At 35.0% G+C, this 22,663-nt stretch overlaps 1 long non-coding RNA gene across 1 annotated transcript; it reads right to left on the reverse strand.

Moving 5' to 3' along the window:
- Nucleotides 1-13,693: 13,693 nt before the first annotated feature.
- LOC141560937 (uncharacterized) lies at nucleotides 13,694-17,351 on the reverse strand. Its single transcript, XR_012487908.1, has 3 exons — nucleotides 17,185-17,351; nucleotides 15,005-15,152; nucleotides 13,694-13,849 (listed from the first exon to the last, which is right to left on the reverse strand). It is a non-coding gene; the product is annotated as an uncharacterized LOC141560937 (long non-coding RNA).
- Between the last annotated feature and the right edge of the window lie 5,312 nt (nucleotides 17,352-22,663).

Below are 22,663 nucleotides of genomic sequence, written 5' to 3' on the forward strand. Positions count from 1 at the left end.
ATGAGTGGAAATTAGTAGGAGAGCAATTAGGTGAACACTACAATTGCCTTTGTGACATTTTACCCTTTGGTTCCAGACCAAACTCAGTTTCCAAAGATACAATTCATACCTACAATTTAATCCAAATGGCTTTAAAAAATGTTATTCTAAAGGAAGAGATGAAGGAACAAAATGGGGAGGTGTCAACTAAACTAGGTGAAAAGGATGAATCAGATAACAATGAAGTTAAGTACAATTCTGAGCAACAGCAACAGGAGCACCTCCCATCTCCTCCCTCAATTAACCCTTCAGGGGTGGAGCAAGAAGGAGGAGAGGAAGAGGCAGAAACACAAACAGAATTGTCTGTGAAGCAGTCTAAGCCTATGACAAGATTAGAAAAAGCATTGGTTAAAGCTAAGAGAGAAGGACAGGATATAAGTGATTTTATACATGCATATCCTGTGATTGAAGAGATTGACTCTGTAGGTAAAAAAAGGAGAAGATATGCACCTTTAGATTTGAATAAAATTAAGGATTTGAAAAAAGGTTGTACCCTTTATGGGGCTACATCAGCTTATGTTAAAATGTTACTAGATGGTTTGTCTTATGAAGTCCTAACCCCAAATGATTGGAAATCCATAGCAAGGACATGTCTGGAACCTGGAGAAAATTTGCTATGGCTTGCGGAATTTCATGAATTATGTAAAATTCAAGTCAGATGCAATTTGGAAATAGGAGTTAACACACAATTCACTTTTGAGCACTTAGCTGGTGAAGGTCAGTATGGAGAGAATTCGGAACAGATTAATTATACCATGACAATATATGAACAAATTGCTAAGGCTGCAATAAAAGCTTGGGGTGTCCTCCCTGGACAGAAAGATCGTGGAGAGGCTTTCACTAAAATACAGCAAGGTCCCAATGAACCTTTTGCAGATTTTGTGGGACGTTTGCAAACTGCTGTCAAAAGAACTATTGGAGAAAATTCAGCTACAGAAATAATGACCAGACATCTGGCTAAGGAAAATGCCAATGAGATTTGCAAAAGAATTATATGGGGATTAGACAAAGATGCTCCTTTAGAGGAGATCATAAGACGCTGTGCTACAGTGGGAACAAATGCTTTTTACACCCGGACAATGATGAACGTGGAAAGACAGGGTCCCTCCTGGCAAGGGACTTCTAGAGAAACTCGGCGATGTTTTCAATGTGGAAAAATTGGGCATCTAAGATCTCAGTGTAGATATGGAGATACAGTGAGAAGACAGGGTGAAAGAAGACCTAAAACCCCATGTCCAAAATTCAACAGAGGATTCCATTGGGCATCAGAGTGTAGAATAATTCAGGGAAATGGGATGAGGGGCCCAGGTCCAGGGCCCCAGGCAAAAAAGACTTGGGGCATGATGGCAGCTGATGTTACACCCAAAGAGCCTTTAGAAGGTCAGGACTCTGATTTGATCAACCAGCAGAAAAGCAATCACATGGCAGAAAGGGATTACCTGATAAGTGAGCCAAAAGGCAATCAGATTGCAAAAATGGATTACACTTGGGGAGAATACAGGCCTTTTAAACCAACAAGGCTGTGTCCAGTGCAAACAACTCCAATGTAATTGCCAGATGATGAGAAGAGATTTAGAAAGTGGTAAATAGAAGGTAATTAGATAGGTTAACTGCCTGGGAGAGAGGGTTTGCTTGTATTTCTTCAGCAGGAGAAGGAATCAGATGGGTGCCAACGAGTCATATTCGCCTTGTCCATCAGAGAGAGACAGAAAAAGAGAAAGACCTCAAAATAAAGGAGAAGATCTAAGAAACATCTTACACCGAAAGAGCATGGATAATAAAAAGACTGTTAAAGAACTTTAAAACCAGCAGGAATCATTGGACTTCCTCACACAAGATGAGACTAATGGACAATGGACTTATGGACATTTATAAATTTTCAATTTATGATTATTTGATTGTTATATACTTCTAGCATGTGTTATGTTACTATGTTACTATGTGCTTATGTAATTTATGTAATTATCTGTAATACTTCCCATATTGATGGATTTATGTTTCAAGGTCATTTATGTAATTATCTGTAATACTTCCCATATTGATGGATTTGTGTTTCAAGGTCATGACTGTCCTATGTTCTAAATCAAAAGAAAGGGGGAGATGTTAGGATTACTAGGTGAGAACTCAGGTTGTCTGGACAGTGACAAGGTGAGAATTCAGGTTTTCTGGACAATTACAAGGTGAGAACTCAGGTTGACTTGATAGAAGGAGCAAGCTCATTGGCTGAAGTGGTTCTTCCCAGAAGCCCTTGCATTATCCCACGCCCATTCTCTGGGAGGATAAAAGAGACAACATTGGGCCCAGAGAGCAGATTGGCCTGGAGAAGGATAAGAGCTGGAGGAGATTCAAGAAGAAGACTCTGCATTGCATCAGGCTTGACGGGACTCTCTGCAGGAAGGGAAGTCACTTCTCTGGACAAGAGTTAACAGCAACTGCCTGGAGACAACGGTTCGTTACAGGAAGAAGAATCTGTCTGAGAGATTTGAGTAGACACAGCAGATCTCTTCCCAGAGAGCGATCCAGCAGCTTCTGGAGACGACAGCTCCCTACAAAAAACGTTTGGAGTACTTTGGCAAGTTTTGGTGTCTGGTAGATATCATTACATGATTATTCCCAATCACTGCTTAATGGTGCTTTGAGTTGAACAGATAATGCCTTCTGCTTTAATACGCTCCATAGAACTCCTTTGTAAAAGGCCCTATCAAGCCTTTTGCTTTAATTTCACCTGAAAGAAAAAAAAAATAAATGTATAATAATTAATAATAAAACAAGGGCAAGAAACTGTATAAACAAAGCACATTTCTACTAAAACTTAAGTTGACCTATTGGATGTCTGATGATTAAAGAAAATTCCACAGTGGCAAATTAAATACTAAGACTTTCAGGAAACTTGTTTCAAGCAATAGAAATTTTGGCTGAATCTAATCATATGACTAGGCAGAGCAGTGATAAATTAAAAAGTTAGCAACTGAAAGTATCCCAAGTACTCCTTAGAATGATCCATACAGAAAAAAGGGAAAAAAAGAGAAAAGGAAACAAGCATATATTAAGTATCTATGTGTTAGGCACTATGCTAATGATATAATCAGTCTGATTCTTTTGGTCCCTTTCAGAATAATTTTCAATGACTCCATATATCATTAAGCAATTCTCTACTCAGCTTGGAGGAAAAAACAATCATTTTTACTTGATTTTAGCTAAGCTTAATAAATATTTCTTTGGTGACTCTATTCCTGATTATGTTTTTACCCAATTCAATTAGCAGTCATCTATACAACTGGCATGACTCTGTGATGTACTTGTTAATGTGTTCCTTTATAATTCTTTCTAGAATCTGACGTAAACTGACTGCTACTTTATAATATAGTCTGGTAGAGCTAGGCTACCTTCCTTTGCATTCTTTTTTTCATTAATCCCCTTGAAGTACTTGACTTTTTGTTCTTCCAGAGTATTTTTTAGCTTTAGAAAGTACTTTCTTAGCAGTTTGATTGAAAAATTAAACTAATTCATGTAGAATTGTCATTTGAGTATATTAGCTTATCCTACCCATGAATACTTGATCACATACATATTTTTATGGACAAAATAGGCTATGGTTACAAAATTTTATATCAGCAGTTATGCACCTATATCCAATAAAAGGACAGAAAATATGTTTCACTGAACTTTAAAAATGTGTATTTTATAGTATACAGATTAAATGCATAATTTTTGACTAATTGTTCAAAGGTACCTTAGAAGGGTGTTTGTACTAGAATATTTTAGGTATCTGTATTTTTCTTTTGTTAAACTAATATTATAAATTTAGGTAACAGAAGTAGAAATGGCAAGTTATTTTTTCCGTTTGTTGACAACAGAAGTTATATAGTACAGTAGAGACATCACTGGGCCTGCCATTTTCTTCTACGTATCCATTTGTATGAAAGAACAAAAGGATTTGGAATTAACAGACAAAGATTCCTGAGAGAGACTCTTTGATAAATGCAGGGGAAAAGACTTAAGTTGTGTGGATCCTAGCTGTCACCTGCCCAGAAAAAATAAATATGTATACAGCAGAGACTGAATGCTATCCTTCTAGGAGTGATACAGCTAGAGGGAAGGCACACAATAATGCCTCCAGAAGTGGCCTTGAAACATAAAAGTATAACTTGCTCTTCCTGGCCATGCATATCCCCCTATATCTATATTTGCCCATGTGTCCTCATGTATATTCCTCTCCTTACATTTTCCTATCATGGCATATGTATTTGTGGATGAGTATGTCCCAGTTTTATGGGAGGGAAATGTTTTATTACTAGTTTCTCATTACCCAATTTCACTAAATGGCTTTGATATTAATTAGCTTTACCCTTCTGCTGACTAGTAAAGATAAACATTTAGATGAATTCAAAAAGTGCAACTATCTAAATCACTATTGATCTGAGAAATGCAAATTACGACAACTCTGAGGTTCCACTACACTTAGATTGGCTAAAATGACAGGAAAAGATAATGATGAATGTTGTAGGGGATACAGGAAAACTGGGACACTAATACTTTTTAGGTGGAGTTGTGAACAAATCCAACCATTCTGGAGACTAATTTGGAACTATGCCCAAAGGGCTATCAAAGTGTGCATAGGCCTTGATCCAGCAGTGTTTCTTCTATTGGGCTTGTATCCCAAAGAGATCATAAAGGAGGGAAAGTGTCCCACATGTACAAAAATGTTTGTGGCAGCCCCTTTTTTTTAGAGGCAAGAAACCGTAAACTGAATGGATACCCATCAGTTGGAGAATGGCTGAATAAGTTATGGTATATGGAATATTATTGTTCTATAAGAAATGATCAGCAGGGTGCTTTCAGAGAGGCCTGGAGAGATTTACATTAACTGATGCCGAGTGAAGTGAACAGAACTAAGAAATCATTGTACACGGCAACAAGAAGTTTATATGAAGATCAACTCTGATGGACATGGCTCTTCTCAACAAGGAGATGATTCAGGCCAGTTCCAATGATCTTATGATGAAGAAAGCCATCTGCACCCAGAAAGAGGACTGTGGCAACTGAGTGTGGACCACAATATAGTATTTTCACTTTTTTGTTGTTGTTTGCTTACATTTTGTTTTTTTTTTCTCATTTTTTCTTTTTTGAGATGATATTTTTTGTGCAACACGATAATTGTGGAAATATGTATAGAAAAAACTGAGAGAGACTATCCCTTATTCTACTAATTTGCTTATAGTGTCACCCTTTATGTCTATTTTGACCTTGTCTTGACGGAGGGTATTAGGTATTGGTCAATGCCTCGTTTCTGCCATACTATTTTCCAATTTTCCCTGAACTTTTGTCAAATAGTGAGTTCTTATCCCAGAAGTTGGAATCTTTGAGGTTATCAAACACTAAAATACATGTTTAACATATAGTGGATTATTTGCCATCTAGGGGGTGGGGAAAAAGGGAGTGAAACAATGTGCAACACAAGGTTTTTCAAGAGTGAATGTTGAACATTATCCATGCATATGTTTTGAAAATCAAAAGCTTTAATAAAAAAGTATACCTTGAACTTGTTGCAACTTTGTTGAGGGTTGGGGATCCTTTATATTAGTTGAGGTACTACTTCTCATTCTCCAGCCAGTAGGAAATTAGAAACAGCAAATTGGAGTTTAGTGATGAGGAGACACAAAATCCCTAAAAATCAGGAATAAAATTATAAAAGTTTTGGCCTATTACCCTTAAGAGTACTGCTAAAGAATAATTTATTTCCTTGTTGAATCATTCAGCATTTGTCTTGTGTTGTTTAAGAAGACAGAACAGTATAAAACACATTTTAGAAAGAGAAATGAAAATATTTGAAACAAGGAAAACAGTACTTGGAAGGCTAAGTTTGAGTTCTAGACAATTCATTGAACTTGAATAACTCATTTCTCTGTGATACCGGATATATGAGTCATAAATTAGGAGCTCTTTAAAGTTTCTTCCACTTTTAGTCTTTGAACCTGCAAACACTCATATGATAAAATTAAACAAAATTACACTTAAACATACAGTGGCTCATTTCTTCCTCTAGATCTTTGTTTATCCATTCTTTGGATCTAGAAATAAGATCTTCACCTTCTTTTTCTGTTTATCTGCTACCTATGCATTCATAATAATGACTCAATACCTCTGTTTATTTTCATCCTCTATGAAGAAAGATTCTTGGGTTTACAAAAGTATCTTCTGTGGAAATCCTTTAAAAAGTGAGCTCTTGCATTTTTTGAAATAGTTTTTTATTTTTCAAAATACATGTGAAGGTAGTTTTCAACATTTATTCTTGCAAAACTTTGTTCTAAATTTTTCTCCCTTCTTCCTTACCTTCCCCCTCCCCTAGACAGTAAGTAATCTAATATTGGTTAAACATGTGCAATTCTTCTAAACATATTTCCACTTTTATCATGCTGCACAAGAAAAATCAGACCAAAAGGAAAAAAATGAGAAAGAAAAAACAAGGAATTAAACAACAATAAAAGGTGAAAATACTATGTTGTGATCCACATTCAGTGCCTATAGTCCTCTCTCTGGAAGTAGATGGTTCTCTCTAATACAAGTCTATTGGAATTGCCATGAATCACTTCATTGTTGCAAAGAGCCAAATCCATCACATAATCTTGTAACTGTTCTCTTGGTTCTATTCACTTCACTTAACATCAGTTCATGTAAATCTCTCCACGCCTTTCTGAAATCAGCCTGCTGATTATTTCTTGTAGAACAATAATCATAACAACAAAACAGAAAATGCCATGAAAAGAAAACAGAGGCACTGCAATTTCTTACATATAAACTAGTTTAACTAGTAATTAAAAAGACTTTTTGAGGCTAAGGAACTTGGTATGCAGCCAAGAATAACTTACTCAGCAAAAATGAGCATCGTTTTCCAGGGAAGAAGATGGACATTTAATGACATAAATGAATTCCATATATTCTTGATGAAAAAACCAGACCTACATAAAATGTTTGATCTTGAAATACAGAACTCGAGAGATTTCTAAAAAGGTAAAAAGAAATCTTGAGAACTATACTTCTGTTATAAAAATATGTAAAGAACATATGTATAATTTGTCCTGGAAACTAGAGGTGGAAAGGAAATTATATCATAAAAAAGTGTAAAGTGATGGTACTACATCTCATGAAGAGGCAAAGGTAACCTATAATATCTGAGAGAAAGAACGGAGGGAGATGAACATAGTGTGTATCAATAAACATATTCGATTTATGGTGAAACTTCTCACACTTCATTGAAAAGTGAGAGGGAAGAAGTAAGCTAAGGGGAAGGGAATACAGAAATTGTGAGGAAAAGGGGTAAAATAAGGGAAGTAACTTTAAGGTGGGGGAGGGATACTAAATAGGGAGGGCTGTGAAAAGCAAGTGGTGTTCACAAGTTTAATACTGGGTAGAGGGGTAAGAGGGAAGGAAAGGAGAAAAGCATAAGCAGGGATTAACAGGATGGCAAGCAATATAGAATTAGTCATTCTAACCATAAATGTGAATGGGGTAAACTCCCTCATAAAGAGGAAGCAGTTAGCAGATTGGATCATAAGTCAGAATCCTACTATATGTTGTTTACAGGAAACACACCTGAAACAGGGTGAGACATTCAAACTAAAAGTAAAAGGGTGGAGCAGAATCTACTATGATTCAGGCAAAGCCAAAAAAGAAGGGGTAGCCATCCTCATCTCAGATCAAGCAAAAACAAAAATTGATCTAATTAAAAGAGATAAGGATGGGCATTATATCCTGAAAAAGGGTAGCATCAATAATGAAGCAGTATCAATATTAAACATATACGCACCAAGTGGTGCAGCATCTAAATTCTTAAAAGAGAAATTAGGAGAGCTGCAAGAAGAAATAGACAGCAAAACTATAATAGTGGGAGATCTCAACTTTGCACTCTCAGAATTAGATAAATCAAACCACAAAATAAATAAGAAAGAAGTCAAAGAGGTAAATAGAATACTAGAAAAGTTTGATATGATAGATCTTTGGCGAAAGCTAAATGGAGACAGAAAGGAGTATACTTTCTTCTCAGCAGTTCATGGCACCTATACAAAAATTGACCATATATTAGGACATAAAAACCTCAAAATCAAATGCAGTAAGGCAGAAATAGTAAATGCATTCTTTTCAGACCACAATGCAATTAAAATTACATTTAATAAAAAGCCAGGTGAAGATAGACCAAAAAATAATTGGAAACTAAATAATCTTATACTAAAGAATGATTGGGTAAAACAGCAAATCATAGACATAACTTCACCCAAGAAAATGACAATAATGAAACATCATACCAAAATATGTGGGATACAGCCAAAGCAGTAATAAGGGGAAGTTTTATATCTCTACAGGCCTACTTGCATAAAATAGAGAAAGAGAGGGCCAACAAATTGGGCTTACAACTAAAATTGCTAGAAAAGGAACAAATTAAAAACCCCGAGACAAACACAAAACTTGAAATTCTAAAATTAAGAAGTGAGATTAATAAAATTGAAAGTAAAAAAAACTATTAATTAATAAAACTGAGTTGGTTCTATGAAAAAACCAACCCTTAGTAAACCTGATTAAAAAAAGGAAAGATAAAAAGCAAATTGTTAGTCTTTGAAATGAAAAGGGATAACTCACCACTAATGAAGAGGAAATTAGAATAATAGTTAGGAGCTACTTTGCCAAACTTTATGCCAATAAATTCGATAACTTAAATGAAATGGAAGAATATCTTCAAAAATATAGCTTGCCCAGATTAACAGAGGAACAAGTAAGTAGTCTAAATAGTCCCATCTCAGAAAAAGAAATAGAACAAGCTATTAACCAACTCCCTAAGAAAAAATCCCCAGGAAAAGATGGATTTACATGTGAATTCTACCAAACATTTAAAGAACAACTAACTTCAATGTTATATAAACTATTTGAAAAAATAGGGACTGAAGGAATCCTACCAAATTCCTTTTATGACACAGACATGGTACTGATACCTAAACCAGGTAGGCTGAAAACAGAGAAAGAAAACTATAGACCAATTTCCTTAATGAATATTGATGCTAAAATCTTAAATAAGATATTAGCATAAAGACTTCAAAAAATCATCCCCAGGATAATACACTATGATCAAGTAGGATTTATACCAGGAATGCAGGGCTGGTTTATTATTAGGAAAACTATTAGTATAATTGACCAAATTAATAATCAAATTAATAAAAACCAAATGATCATCTCAATAGATGCAGAAAAAGCATTTGATAAAATCCAACATCCATTCCTACTAAAAACGCTTGAGAGTATAGGAATACATGGACTATTCCTTAAAATAATAACGAGCATATATTTAAAACTTTCAGTAAACATCATATGTAATGGTGATAAACTGGAACCTTTCCCTGTAAGATCAGGAGTGAAACAAGGTTGCCCACTATCACCATTACTATTCAATATAGTACTAGAAACGCTAGCCTCAGCAATAAGAGCCAAAAAGAGATTCAAGGAATTAGAGTAGGAAATGAGGAAATCAAACTATCACTCTTTGCAGGTGACATGATGGTATACTTAGAGAACCCCAAAGACTCTACTAAAAAGCTATTAGAAATAATTCAGAATTTTAGCAAAATTGCAGGATACAAAATAAATCCACATAAATCCTCAGCATTTTTAACAGCAAGAGATACAAAGAGAAATTCCATTCAAAATAACAGTCGATAGTATAAAATATTTGGGAATATATCTACCAAAGGAAAGTCAGGAATTATATGAGCAAAACTACAAAACACTTGTCGCAAAAATAAAGTCAGATTTAAATAATTGGAAAGACATTAAGTGCTCTTGGATAGGCCGAGAGAATATAATGAAGATGACAATACTCCCTAAACTAATCTATTTCTTTAGTGCTATACCAATCAGACTCCGAAGAAACTATTTTAATGACATAGAAAAAAATAACAACAGAATTCATATGGAACAACAAAAGGTTGAGAATTTCAAGGGAAGTAATGAAAAAAAAATTAAATGAAGGTGGTCTTGCTGTATGTGCTCTAGAACTATATTATAAAGCAACAGTTACCAAAACCATTTGGTATTGACTAAGAAATAGAGTAGTCGATCAGTGGAATAGGTTAGGTTCACAGGGCAAGATAGTGAATAAAAAATAGCAATCTAGTGTTTGACAAACCCAAACATCCCAACTTTTGGGATAAGAATTCATTATTTGACAAAAACTGCTGGGAAAACGGAAAATTAGTATGGCAGAAACTAGGCATGGACCCACTTTTAACACCACATACTTTGATAAGATCAAAATGGGACCAAGATTTAGGCATAAAGAACGAAATCATAAATAAATTGGAGGAGCATGGGATAGTCTACCTGTCAAACTTGTGGAGGAGGAAGGAGTTTGTGTCCAAGGGAGAACTAGAGACCATTATTGATCACAAAATAGAACATTTTGATTACACCAAATTAAAAAGTTTCTGCACAAACAAACTAATGCAAACAAGATTAGAAGGGAAGTAACAAATTGGGAAAACATTTTTATAGTTAAAAGTTCTGATAAAGGCCTCATCTCCAAAATATACAGAGAATTGACTTTAATTTATAAGAAATCAAGCCATTCTCCAATTGATAAATGGTCAAAGGATATGAACAGACAATTTTCAGATGATGAAATTAAAACTATTTCCACTCATATGAAAGAGTGTTCCAAATTGCTATTGATCAGAGAAATGCAAATTAAGACAACTCTGAGGTATCATTACACACCTGTCAGATTGGCTAAGATGACAGGAACAAATAATGATGAATGTTGGAGGGGATGTGGGAAAACTGGGACACTGATGCATTGTTGGTGGAGTTGTGAAAGAATCCAACCATTCTGGAGAGCAATCTGGAATTATGCCCCAAATGTTATCAAAATGTGCATACCCTTTTACCCAGCAGTGCTACTCCTGGGCTTATATCCCAAGGAAATACTAAAGAAGGGAAAGGGACCTGTATGTGCCAAAATGTTTGTGGCAGCCCTTTTCATAGTGGCTAGAAACTGGAAAATGAATGGATGTCCATCAATTGGAGAATGGTTGGGTAAATTATGATATATGAATGTTATGGAATATTATTGTTCTGTAAAAAATGGCCAACAGGAGGAATACAGAGAGGCTTGGAGAGACTTACATCAACTGATGCTAAGTGAAATGAGCAGAACCAGAAGATCATTATACATTTCAACAACAATAATGTATAAGGATGTTTTCTGATGGAAGTGGATATCTTCCACATAGAGAAGAGCTAATCCAATTCCAATTGATCAATGATGGAGAGAATCAGCTACATCCAGAAAAGGAACACTGGGAAATGAGTATAAACTGTGAGCACTGTTTTGTTTTGTTTTTCTTCCCAGATTATTTTTAGCTTCCGAATACAATTCTTCCTTTGCAACAACAACAACAACAGAATTCGGTTCTGCACATATATATTGTACCTAGGATATACTATAAAATATTTAATATGTATGGGAGTGCCTCCCATCTAGGGGAGGGGGTGTAGGGAAGAAGGGGAAAAATTTGGAACAGAAGGGAGTACAACGGATAATGTAAAAAAAATTACCTATGAATATGTACTATCAAAGAAAATGTTATAATTATAAAAATTAATAAAAAAATGAAAAAAAAAAGACTTTTTGATCTCTAGCCCTGACTCAAATATTGCACCAAGAGCTGAAAGCCAGCTATTAAAAAAATCTGAAAACCAAACTATTAAACTATTAAAGTTACAATCCCAAAAGTGATGCCAAAATGCCCCCACATGGATACTATTTCAAATCATGTCAGATAGATACTAATTTGAGAATTCTCAAGATGCCTTAACCCACTTTTTTGAATCTTTCTGGCACAGCATTCATTGTTAATATGTACAAATGTGGAACTTCTTAGAGTAGGACTTACAGAAATGTTTTTAATCTTTTTTTGAATCATGAATCCTTTTGGCAGTTTGATAACTATGGACCCCTTTTTAAGATAATATTTTTAAAGCCTCAAATAAAATACATAGAATTAGAAAGAAACATAATTATATTGGAAAAAGGATGTATTTTTTTTTCTTATTCAAATTTACACAGACTCTGGTTTATGAAACCAAGACTAAAAAGCTATTGATCACAAAATAGAAGATTTTGATTACATCAAACTAAAAAGTTTCTGTACAAACAATACTAATGCAAACAAGATTAGAAGGGAAGTAACAAATTGGGAAAATATTTTTAAAAGCAAAGGTTCTGACAAAGGTCTCATTTCCAAAATATATAGAGAACTGACCCTAATTTATAAGAAACCGAACCATTCTCCAATTGATAAATGGTCAAAGGATATGAACAGACAATTCTCAGATGAAGAAATTGAAACTATATCCACTCATATGAAAGAGTGTTCCAAATCACTATTGATCAGAGAAATGCAAATTAAGACAACTCTGAGATACCACTACCCACCTGTCAGATTGGCTAAGATGACAGGAACAAATAATGATGCATGTTGGAGGGGATGTGGGAAGACTGGGACACTAATACTTTGCTGGTGGAGTTGTGAAAAAATCCAGCCATTCTGGAGAGCAATTTGGAACTATGCCCAAAAAGTTATCAAACTGTGCATACCCTTTGACCCAGCAGTACTACTACTGGGCTTATATCCCAAAGAAATACTAAAGAGCGGAAAGAGACCTGTATGTGACAAAATGTTTTTAGCATCTCTTTTTGTTGTAGCTAGAAACTGGAAGAAGAATGGATGTCCATCAGTTGGAGAATGTTTGGGTAAATTATGGTATATGAAGGTTATGGAATATTATTGCTCTGTAAGAAATGATCAGCAGGAGGAATACAGAGAGGCTTGGAGAGACTTACATCAACTGATGCTGAGTGAAATGAGCAGAACCAGAAGATCACTGTACACTGCAACAACAATACTCTATGAGGATGTATTCTGATGGAAGTGGAAATCTTCAACATAAAGAAGAGCCATCTCACTCCCAGTTGATCAATGATGGACAGAGGTAGCTACACCCAGAGAAAAAACACTGGGAAGTGAATGTAAATTGTTAGCACTAATATCTGGCTGCCCAGGTTACACGTACCTTCGGAATCTAATGCTTATTGTGCAACAAGAAAATGGTATTTACACATATGTATTGTATCTAGGTTATATTGTAACACATGTAAAATATATGGGATTGCCTGTCATCGGGGGGATAGAGTGGAGGGAGGGGGGATAATTTGGAAAAATGAATACAAGGGATAATATTATAAAATATATATATATATATATATATATATATATATATATATATATAAAGGTGGTGGGTTGGGATAGGAAAAGACACTGTAATAAAATAACATTAAACAAGTGGAATTTTGCTCTGCTGATTATTTCTTACCTGCATGACTTTTTATTATCACTTAAACTCCCTGAGCCTCAGTTTCCTCATATGTTAAATGAGAGACTTGAGCTCCATGACCACTAGGAAACTACATTTCCAGTTCTAAAATTGTGATTACACAGCTGAAAATCTAGGAACATTGCCTCCTAATTTAAGATCTGTATTTGATCATTAATGAGTCATATATTTTCTCTTGGATTTCATATAGTTCATTTGTAGCAACATTAAGCTGACATGCTTGTCTGTGGGCTGACCCCATCCTTGTTGTGGTGACTGTTACAGGTGAGCCGCCCTCCTCCCGGTGACCATCCACTCCAGATCCTCTTTGTGGTTGATGGGGTGACGATATCAGAAGCCAAAATGGTGAAAGTTCTCGTTTCTTCCTTGAAGCCTGCAACACAGGTACCAAACCCTAAATAACAGGACATGTGTCTCCCTGGCTCAAGGATGGGAGAGTCTGGTTGTTCCCACAAGGGTGGGTCTGAGCCCTAGGGGTAGCATTAGAGGAGATGTTCTATAGAACTTGGGAGATGGTGAAGCACTGTGTAAATGTCAGATAATTCTCTTACTGCTACTATTATTACTCGTACTCTTACCCCTAGTTTTATTACTACTACTTCTACTATTACTCCTCTTCCTACTCCTAATGGTATCACTCCTACGATTACTACTATTACTCTTCCATCAACTACTACAATTACTCCCACTCTTATTACTGTTTCTATTCATACTATTCCTGTTCCTTCTAGTTCTCTTTCTCCTGCTACTAGTACTATCATTGCTCTTATTCCTATTAGTACTCCTTCTACTACCACTACTACTATTTCTACTACTACTTTTACTATTACTATTACTACTACTAGTGTAACTCCTATTCCTATTATTATTACTATTGCTATTACTACTTATTCTGCTACTATTATTCTTACTTCTATTACTTTTACTACTCATACTACTCCTACTTCTTCTACTCCTCCTCCTCCTCCTACCACTATTCCTTTCTCCCTACTATTACTATACTTATTACTACTACTACTATTATTGCTACTCTTACTTCTATTACTATTAGTACTCTCCTATGAGTACTGTTAAATTTTCTAGTGCCATGACCAATTTATTGCTTTTCTAGCAGCGGACAACTTAAACATTACAACACCAGAAAGTGTTTCAGTGAGATGGTACAGTGGATGGAAGGCAGAGGCTTCAAGGCAGGAAGACTTAGAGTTCTAATTTTCTAATTCGATTCTAATAATAATCTAGGAAGAAAATATCTGCATAAGCAAGATAATTACATACATATGTTTGCATACATTGGATTAAGCATATATTTTCACATATTTAACATGTAATAGCCGGGCATCTAAGAAAGGAGGTAGAAGGAAGGAGGGGGAAAGTTGGAACAGGAGGTTTCACAAGGGTCAGTGTTGAAAACTTGCCACTTCTTATGTTTTCTAAATAAAAAGGGTTCCTAAAAAAATTTTTAAAAGAAAACCTCCTCATACAGCCCTAGCAAAATCCTCATCTGATGAGCAGTTGCCTTGCTTACCTTCTCCATGGAGACCTCATTGTGTGATGTCCATTGTGACATGCTCTAGCTCATTGTGACATGCTCTAGCTCATTGTGACATGCCTGAGAACACCCAAGGTTTTCTGACTTAAAGGTGATGATCTCGCCACAACAACCCAGTTGGATCCTGAAAGCAAAGGGAGTAGGATGTGTGTATAGAAGAATGGATGAGTGGACAAATAGACTATTAGACTAGATACATAGATAACTGGTGATGGATGGATGGGATAGATAGTATAGACAAATAGATTGAATAGATACACTTGATGCATAGATAAAAATTTAATGATGGATAGATAAGTAAAAAGATAGATTTATAGTAGAAAAGTTTATAGGTAGAAAAGAGATTTATAGGAAGAAAAGCAATTTATAGGCAGAAAAGAGATTTATAGGTAGAAAAGCAATTCATAGGTAGAAAAGAGATTTATAGGAAGAAAAGAGATTTATAGGAAGAAAAGCAATTTATAAGTAGAAAAGAGATTTATAGTAATTAAAGCGATTTATAAGTAGAAAACAGATTATTAGATAAAAAAAGTGATTTTTAGGTAGAAAAGAGATTTATAGGTAGAAAAGGGGTGTATAGGCAGAAGAGAATAAATAGCTGCATTAAATATACATAGATAATGATTGAGTCAATGGAGGGTTAGGTAAATCAGTAAATAAATTACTGGAAAAAGAGATCCTTTCTGGCCCTCATCAGCATCATACCAAGTGCTCCTGTCAAAGATTGAGACTGCCTTCAGGTCAGTATTAAACTATTATATTTTATTCTTCAATATTATAGAAGCTAAAATGGTTGCTTTCTATCTGGCTTGGGAAATATTCGACTTCTCTTTCCTCCCCTCTTCCCACACCTGCAAAAAATTCCAGTTTGTGGATGGTTATTCCAGTAGATCAAATGGAAACATATCTTTCACTTATGCTGTAACATTTTACCTTGTCAGGCATCCTATAAGCCACTGCTAAAGCAGAGGAGATACTGAACCACTTGTGTCCAGATGCTGGTGATATTGAAGGCATGTCTTTGGACCTCAGTGATCTACAGAAAACGGGATTTAGCATGCTCATGAAGGTAAAGCAGCTATATAGAGATAATCTATCTTCAGCTTCCCTCCTGCAGTCAGTGTTAATAAGGGGTTCAAGGTAGGGACAGGTTGCTGACTAACCCTATATATACTAGAAGTACAAATAATCTGGGAAATAGAGAGCCTACCTTTTAAAACAAACAAACAATAAAAAGCAGATTCTTTGAGTTCACAAACTATTTTCTTTTTCGTCATCCTATGCCTGGTTCCCAGAAACAAGATGACTTGCTCATATTAGAGGTTTCATAAATGCTTGTTGAATTCAATTACATATAGATGAAAACCTTTTATAAAATTATTGGCAGCTGGCTGGTACAGTGGATAACACTGTTGGACCACACTTGAATCAGCACCTGATTTCAAACACCAGCTGTAGGATTCTGGGCAAGTCACTTAATCTGTGTTTGCCTCAATTTCCTCATCTGTAAAATGGGAATGGTACAATCATTGTTGCTCCACAGAGAATAAGCCTTTGAGAACTATTTGTCTTCAAGTAGAGTCACAGCATCGTGGATTTTGAGCTGGCAGGAATATTTCAGGGTTTCTGCTTCCATATTTTACAGAGAAAGTTACTGAGACTCAGGGTGGTTTAGTGTATTTAGTATATTGTCCCAGCGCATACAGATTGTAAAAGGCAGAAACAAGATTCAAACAGATCCTGTTTATACTATCATGTTAACTCTTAGGTGTTCATTACATATGTGTGTATGTGTGTGCATATATGTGTATGTATATTTCCATACTTCAATCTTTTAACCTATAGGTAAACATATTAACTCTTTAAAAAAATAAAAAAAGGTGATGGGATGGGGTATGGAAAAGACATTGTAATAAAGTAACATTAAACAAGTGGAATTTTGCTCTGCTGATTATTTCTTACCTGCATGACTTTTTATTATCACTTAAACTCCCTGAGCCTCAGTTTCCTCACATGTTAAATGAGAGAGTTGAGCTCCATGACCATTAGGAGACTACATTTCCAGTCCTAAAATTCTGATTCCACAGCTGAATATCTTTGAACATTATGTCCTACCATAAGATCTTTATTTGATCATTAATGAGTCATATATTAACCTGACATGCTTGTCTGAGGGCTGACCCCATCCTTGTTGTGGTGAATGTTACAGGTGAGCCGACCTCATCCCGGTGACCATCCACTCCAGATCCTCTTTGTGGTTGGTGGGGTAACGATATCGGAAGCCAAAATGGTGAAAGATCTTGTTTCTTCCCTGAAGCCTGGAAAACAGGTACTGAACCCTAAATAACAGGACATGCATCTCCCTGGCTCAAGGATGGGAGAGTCTGGCTGTTCCCACAAGGGTGGGTCTGAGCCTTAGGGGTAGCATCAGAGAAAACATGGTCTTTGGCGATGGTGAAGCACTGTGTAAATGTCAGATACTATTGTTACTACTACTATTATTACTCGTACTCCTACACCTATTATTATTACTACTACTTCTACTATTACTCCTCTTCCTACCCCTATTAGTATCACTCTTAAGATTACTACTATTACTCTTCCACCAACTACTACAATTACTCCCACTCTTATTACTGTTACTATTCATACTACTCCCATTCCTTCTAGTTCTCTTCCTCCTGCTACTACTACTATCATTGCTCTTATTCCTATTAATACTCCTTCTACTACCACTACTACTATTATTTGTAATACTACCTTTACTATTATTATTACTACTATTTCTACTACTACCTGTGTAACTCCTATTCCTAGTATTATTACTATTGCTATTACTACTTATTCAGCTACTATTATTCCTACTTCTATTACTTTTACTACTCATACTACTACTACTTCTTCTACTCCTCCTGCTCCTACCACTATTCCTTTCTCCCTACTATTACTATAATTACTACTACTACTACTACTATTGCTACTCTTACTTCTATTACTATTAGTACTCCTCCTATGAGTACTGTTAAATTTTCTATTGCCATGACCAATTTATTGCCCTTCTAGGAGCGGACAACTTAACCATTACAACACCAGAAAGGGTTTCAGTGATATGGTACAGTGGATAGAAGGCAGTGGCTTCAAGGCAGGAAGACTTAGAGTTCTAAATTTTCTTCCAACACTTACTGTTTTGACCTTAAATAAGTCATTCTACATCTGCCCTCAGTTTTCCCAATAGTAAAACGATGTTTACAAGAATCACTATTTCCTAAGTTGTTTTGAGGGTCAAATGACATAATGATTATAAAATAGTACAGTGCCTGACACATAGTACAAATGTTAGCAAGTTATTATTTTTTATTAATTTTTAATTATAACATTTTTTACAGTACATATGCATAGGTAATTTTTTTACATCATTATCCTTTGTACTCCTTTCTGTTCTGAATTATTCCCCTACTTCCCTCCATGCCCTCCAATAGAGGGCAGGCATTCCCATATATATTACATATCTCATAGTAAATGCTTGGTACAATATATATGTGCAAAACCGAATTTTATTGTTGTTGTTGTTGCAAAGGAAGAATTGTATTCAGAAGGTAAAAATAATCTGTGAAGGAAAACAAAAAACAAACAAATAAAAAAAATGCTCACAGTTTACATATCCCAGTATTCAGGTTCTGGGTGTAGCTGATTCTGTCCATCATTGCTCAATTGGAATTGGATTAGCTCTTCTCCATATTGAAGATACACACTTCCATTAGAATACATCCTCATACAGTATCATTGTTGAAGTGTATAAAGATCTCCTAGTTCTGCTCGTTTGACGCTGCATCAGTTGATGTAAGTCTCTCCAAGCCTCTTTGCGTTCCTCCTATTGGTCATTTCTTACAGAACAATAATATTCCATAACATTCTTATACCATAATTTACCCAACCATTCTCCAATTGATGGACATCCGTTCATTTTCCAGTTTCTAGTCAATACAAAAAGTGCTGCCACAAACATTTTGGCACATACAGGTCCTTTTCCCTTCTTTAGTATTTCCTTGGGATATAAGCCCAGTAGTAGCACTGCTGGGTCAACGGATTTGCAGATTTTGATAACTTTTTGGGCATAATTCCAGATTGCTCTTCAGAATGGTTGGATTCTTTCACAACTCCACCTACAATGCATCATTTTCCAAATTTTCTCACAACTGCTCCAACATTCACCATTATTTGTTCCTGTCATCTCAACAAATGTGACTAGTGTGTAGTGCTATTTCAGACTTGTGATTTGAAACTTGTGAGTGAAAATAGTTTGATTTCATCATCTGAAAATTGTCTGTTCATATCCTTTGACCACTTTTCAATTTTGGAATGGCTTGATTTCTTATAAATTAGGGTCAGTTCTCTGTATATTTTGGAGATGAGGCCTTTATCTGAACCTTTAACTGTAAAAATGTTTTCCCAATTTCTTACTTCCCTTCTAATCTTGTTGGCATTAGTTTTTCTTTTCTTTTTTTTTTTTTTAAAGCAGGAACTTTGTAATTTGATGTTATCAAAATTTTCTATTTAGTGATCAATAATGATCTCTAGTTCTTTTTTGGATACAAATTCCTTCCTCCTCCACAAGTCTGAGAGGTAGAGTATCCTATGATCCTCTAATTTATTTATGTTCTCGTTTCTGCCTAAATCATGGACCCATTTTGATCTTATCTTAGTATGTGGTGTTAAATGTGGTTCCATGCCTAGTTTATGCCCTACTAATTTCCAGTTTTTCCAGCACTTTTCATCAAATAATGAATTCTTATGCCAAAAGTTGGGATCTTTGGGTTTGTCAAACACTAGATTGCTATTTTTATTCACTATCTTGCCCTGTGAACCTATCCTTCTCCACTAAACAACTAGTCTATTTCTTAAGCAATACCAAATGATTTTGGTGACAGTTGCTTTATAATATAGTTCTAGATCAAATACAGCTAGACAGCTAGACCACTTTCATTTTTTTTTTCATTCCTTCCCTTGAAATTCTCGAACTTTTGTTGTTCCATATGAATTCTGTTATTTTTTTCTAGGTCTTTAAAAAAGTTCCTTGGGAGTCAGATTGGTGTAGTACTAAATAAATAGATGAGTTTAGGGCGTATTTTCATCTTCATTATATTCTCTCGGCCTATCCAAAAGCACTGAATGCCTTTCTAATGAAATCTGACTTCCTTTTTGTAGCAAGTGTTTCCTAATTTTGCTCATATAATTCCTGACTTTCCTTTGTTAGATATATTCCCAAATATTTTATACTATCGACAGTTATTTTGAATGGAGTTTCTCTTTGTATCTCTTGCTGTTGGATTGTGTTGGTATTGTATAAAAATGCTGAGGATTTCTGTGGATTTATTTTGTATCCTGCAATTTTGCTAAAGTTCTAAATTATTTCTAATAGCTTTTTAGCAGAGTCTTTGGGGTTCTCCAAGTATATGTATATATAAGTATATATATATATATCTCTAAGTCTTCTGCAAAGAGTGATCGTTTGATTTCCTCATTTACTACTCTTAATTCCTTGAATCTCTTTCTCGGCTCTTTTTGCCGAGGCTAGCGTTTCTAATACTATATTGAATAGTAATGGTGATAGTGGGAAACCTTGTTTCACTCCTTATCTTACAGGGAAAGATTCCATAAGATATTTACTGACGGTTTTAAATATATGTTCCTTATGATTTTAAGGAGTGGTCCATTTATTCCTATACTCTCAAGCGTTTTTTGTAGGAATGGATGTTGGGTTTTATCAAATGCTTTTTCTGCCTCTATTGAGATGATCATGTTTTTTATTTATTTGATTATTAATGTGGACAATTATACTAATAGTTTTCCTAATATTGAACCAACCCTGCATTCCTGGTATAAATCCTCCTTGATCATAGTGTAATATCCTGGGAAGATTTCCTGAAGCCTTTTTGCTAATATCTTATTTAAATTTTAACATCAATATTCATCAAGGAAATTGGTCTATAGTTTTCTTTCTCAGTTTTCAATCTACCTGGTTTTAGGTATCAGTACCATATCTGGATCATAAAAGGAATTTGGTAGGATTCCTTCAATCCCTTTTTTTAAAAAAATAGTTTATATATCATTAAACTTAGTTTTTCTTTAAATGTTTGGTTGAATTAACATGTCAATCCATCTTTTCCAGGGGATTTTTTCTTAGGGAGTTGGTTAATAGCTTGTTCTCTTACTTTTTATGAAATGGGACTATTTAGACTACTTACTTCTTCCTCTGTTAATCTGGACAAGCTATATTTTTGAAGGTATTCTTCCATTTCTTTTAAGTTATCGAATTAATTGGCATAAAGTTGAGCAAAGTAGCTCCTAACTATTGTTCTAATTTCCTCTTCATTAGTTGTGAGTTCTCCCTTTTCATTTTCAAGACTAAGAATTTGCTTTTTCTCTTTCCTTTTTTTAAATCAGATTTACTAAGGGTTTGCCTATTTTATTGTTTTTTTCATAGAACCAACTCTTACTTTTAAGTAATAATTTTGTTTTTTTTTTACATTCAATTTTATTAATCTCACCTTTTATTTTTAGTATTTCAAGTTGTGTTTGTCTAGGGGTTTTTAATTTGTTCCTTTTCTAGCAATTTTACTTGTAAGCCCAATTCATTGACCCTCTCTTTCTCTATTTTATGCAAGTAGGCCTCTAGAGATATAAAATTTCCCCTTATTACTGCTTTGGCTGTATCCCACACATTTTGGTATGATGTCTCATGATTGTCATTTTCTTGGGTGAAGTTATTAATTATGTCTTTGATTTGCTGTTTTACCTAGGCATTCTTTAGTATAATGTTATTTAGTTTCCAATTATTTTTTGGTCTATTTTCTCCTGGCTTTTTATTAAATGTAATTTTCATTGCATTGTGGTCTGAAAAGGATGAATTTACTATTTCTGTCTTAATGCATTTGATTTTGAGGTTTTTCTGTCCTAGGATGTGATCGATTTTTGTATAGGTTCCATGAACTGCTGAGAAGAAAATGTACTCCTTTCTGTCTCCATTTAGCTTTCGGCGAAGATGTATCATATCAAACTTTTCTAGTATTCTATTTGCCTCTTTGACTTATTTATTTTGTGGCTTGATTTACTTAATTCTGAGAGTGCAAGGTTGAAATCTCCAACTATTTTAGTTTTGCTGTCTACTTCTTTTTGCCACTCTCTTAATTTCTCTTTTAAGAATTTAGATGCTGTCCCACTTGGTATGTGTATAGGTTTAATATTGATACTGCTTCATTATCTATGCTACCCTTTAGCAGGATATAATGCCCTTTCTTATCTCTGTTAATTAGGTCAATTTTGGTTTTTGCTCCATCTGAGATGAGCATGTGTACCCCTGCTTTTTTGGCTTCACCTGAAGCATAGTAGATTCTGCTCCATTCTTTTACTTTTATTTTGAATGTATCACGTGTTTTTAGGTGTGTTTTCTGCAAAAATATATATAGTAGGATTCTGGCATTTAATCCAGTCTGCTAAAATTGCTTCCTCATTATGAGGAAATTTACACCATTCACATTTATGTTTAGAATGACTAATTCTCCATTGCTTGCCATCTTGTTGACCTCTGCTTATGCTTTTCTCCTTTCCTTCCCTCTTTCCTCCCTTCATGGGAGG

The sequence above is a fragment of the Sminthopsis crassicaudata genome, chromosome 3, assembly GCF_048593235.1.
Source record: "Sminthopsis crassicaudata isolate SCR6 chromosome 3, ASM4859323v1, whole genome shotgun sequence".
Classification (NCBI taxonomy): domain Eukaryota; kingdom Metazoa; phylum Chordata; class Mammalia; order Dasyuromorphia; family Dasyuridae; genus Sminthopsis; species Sminthopsis crassicaudata.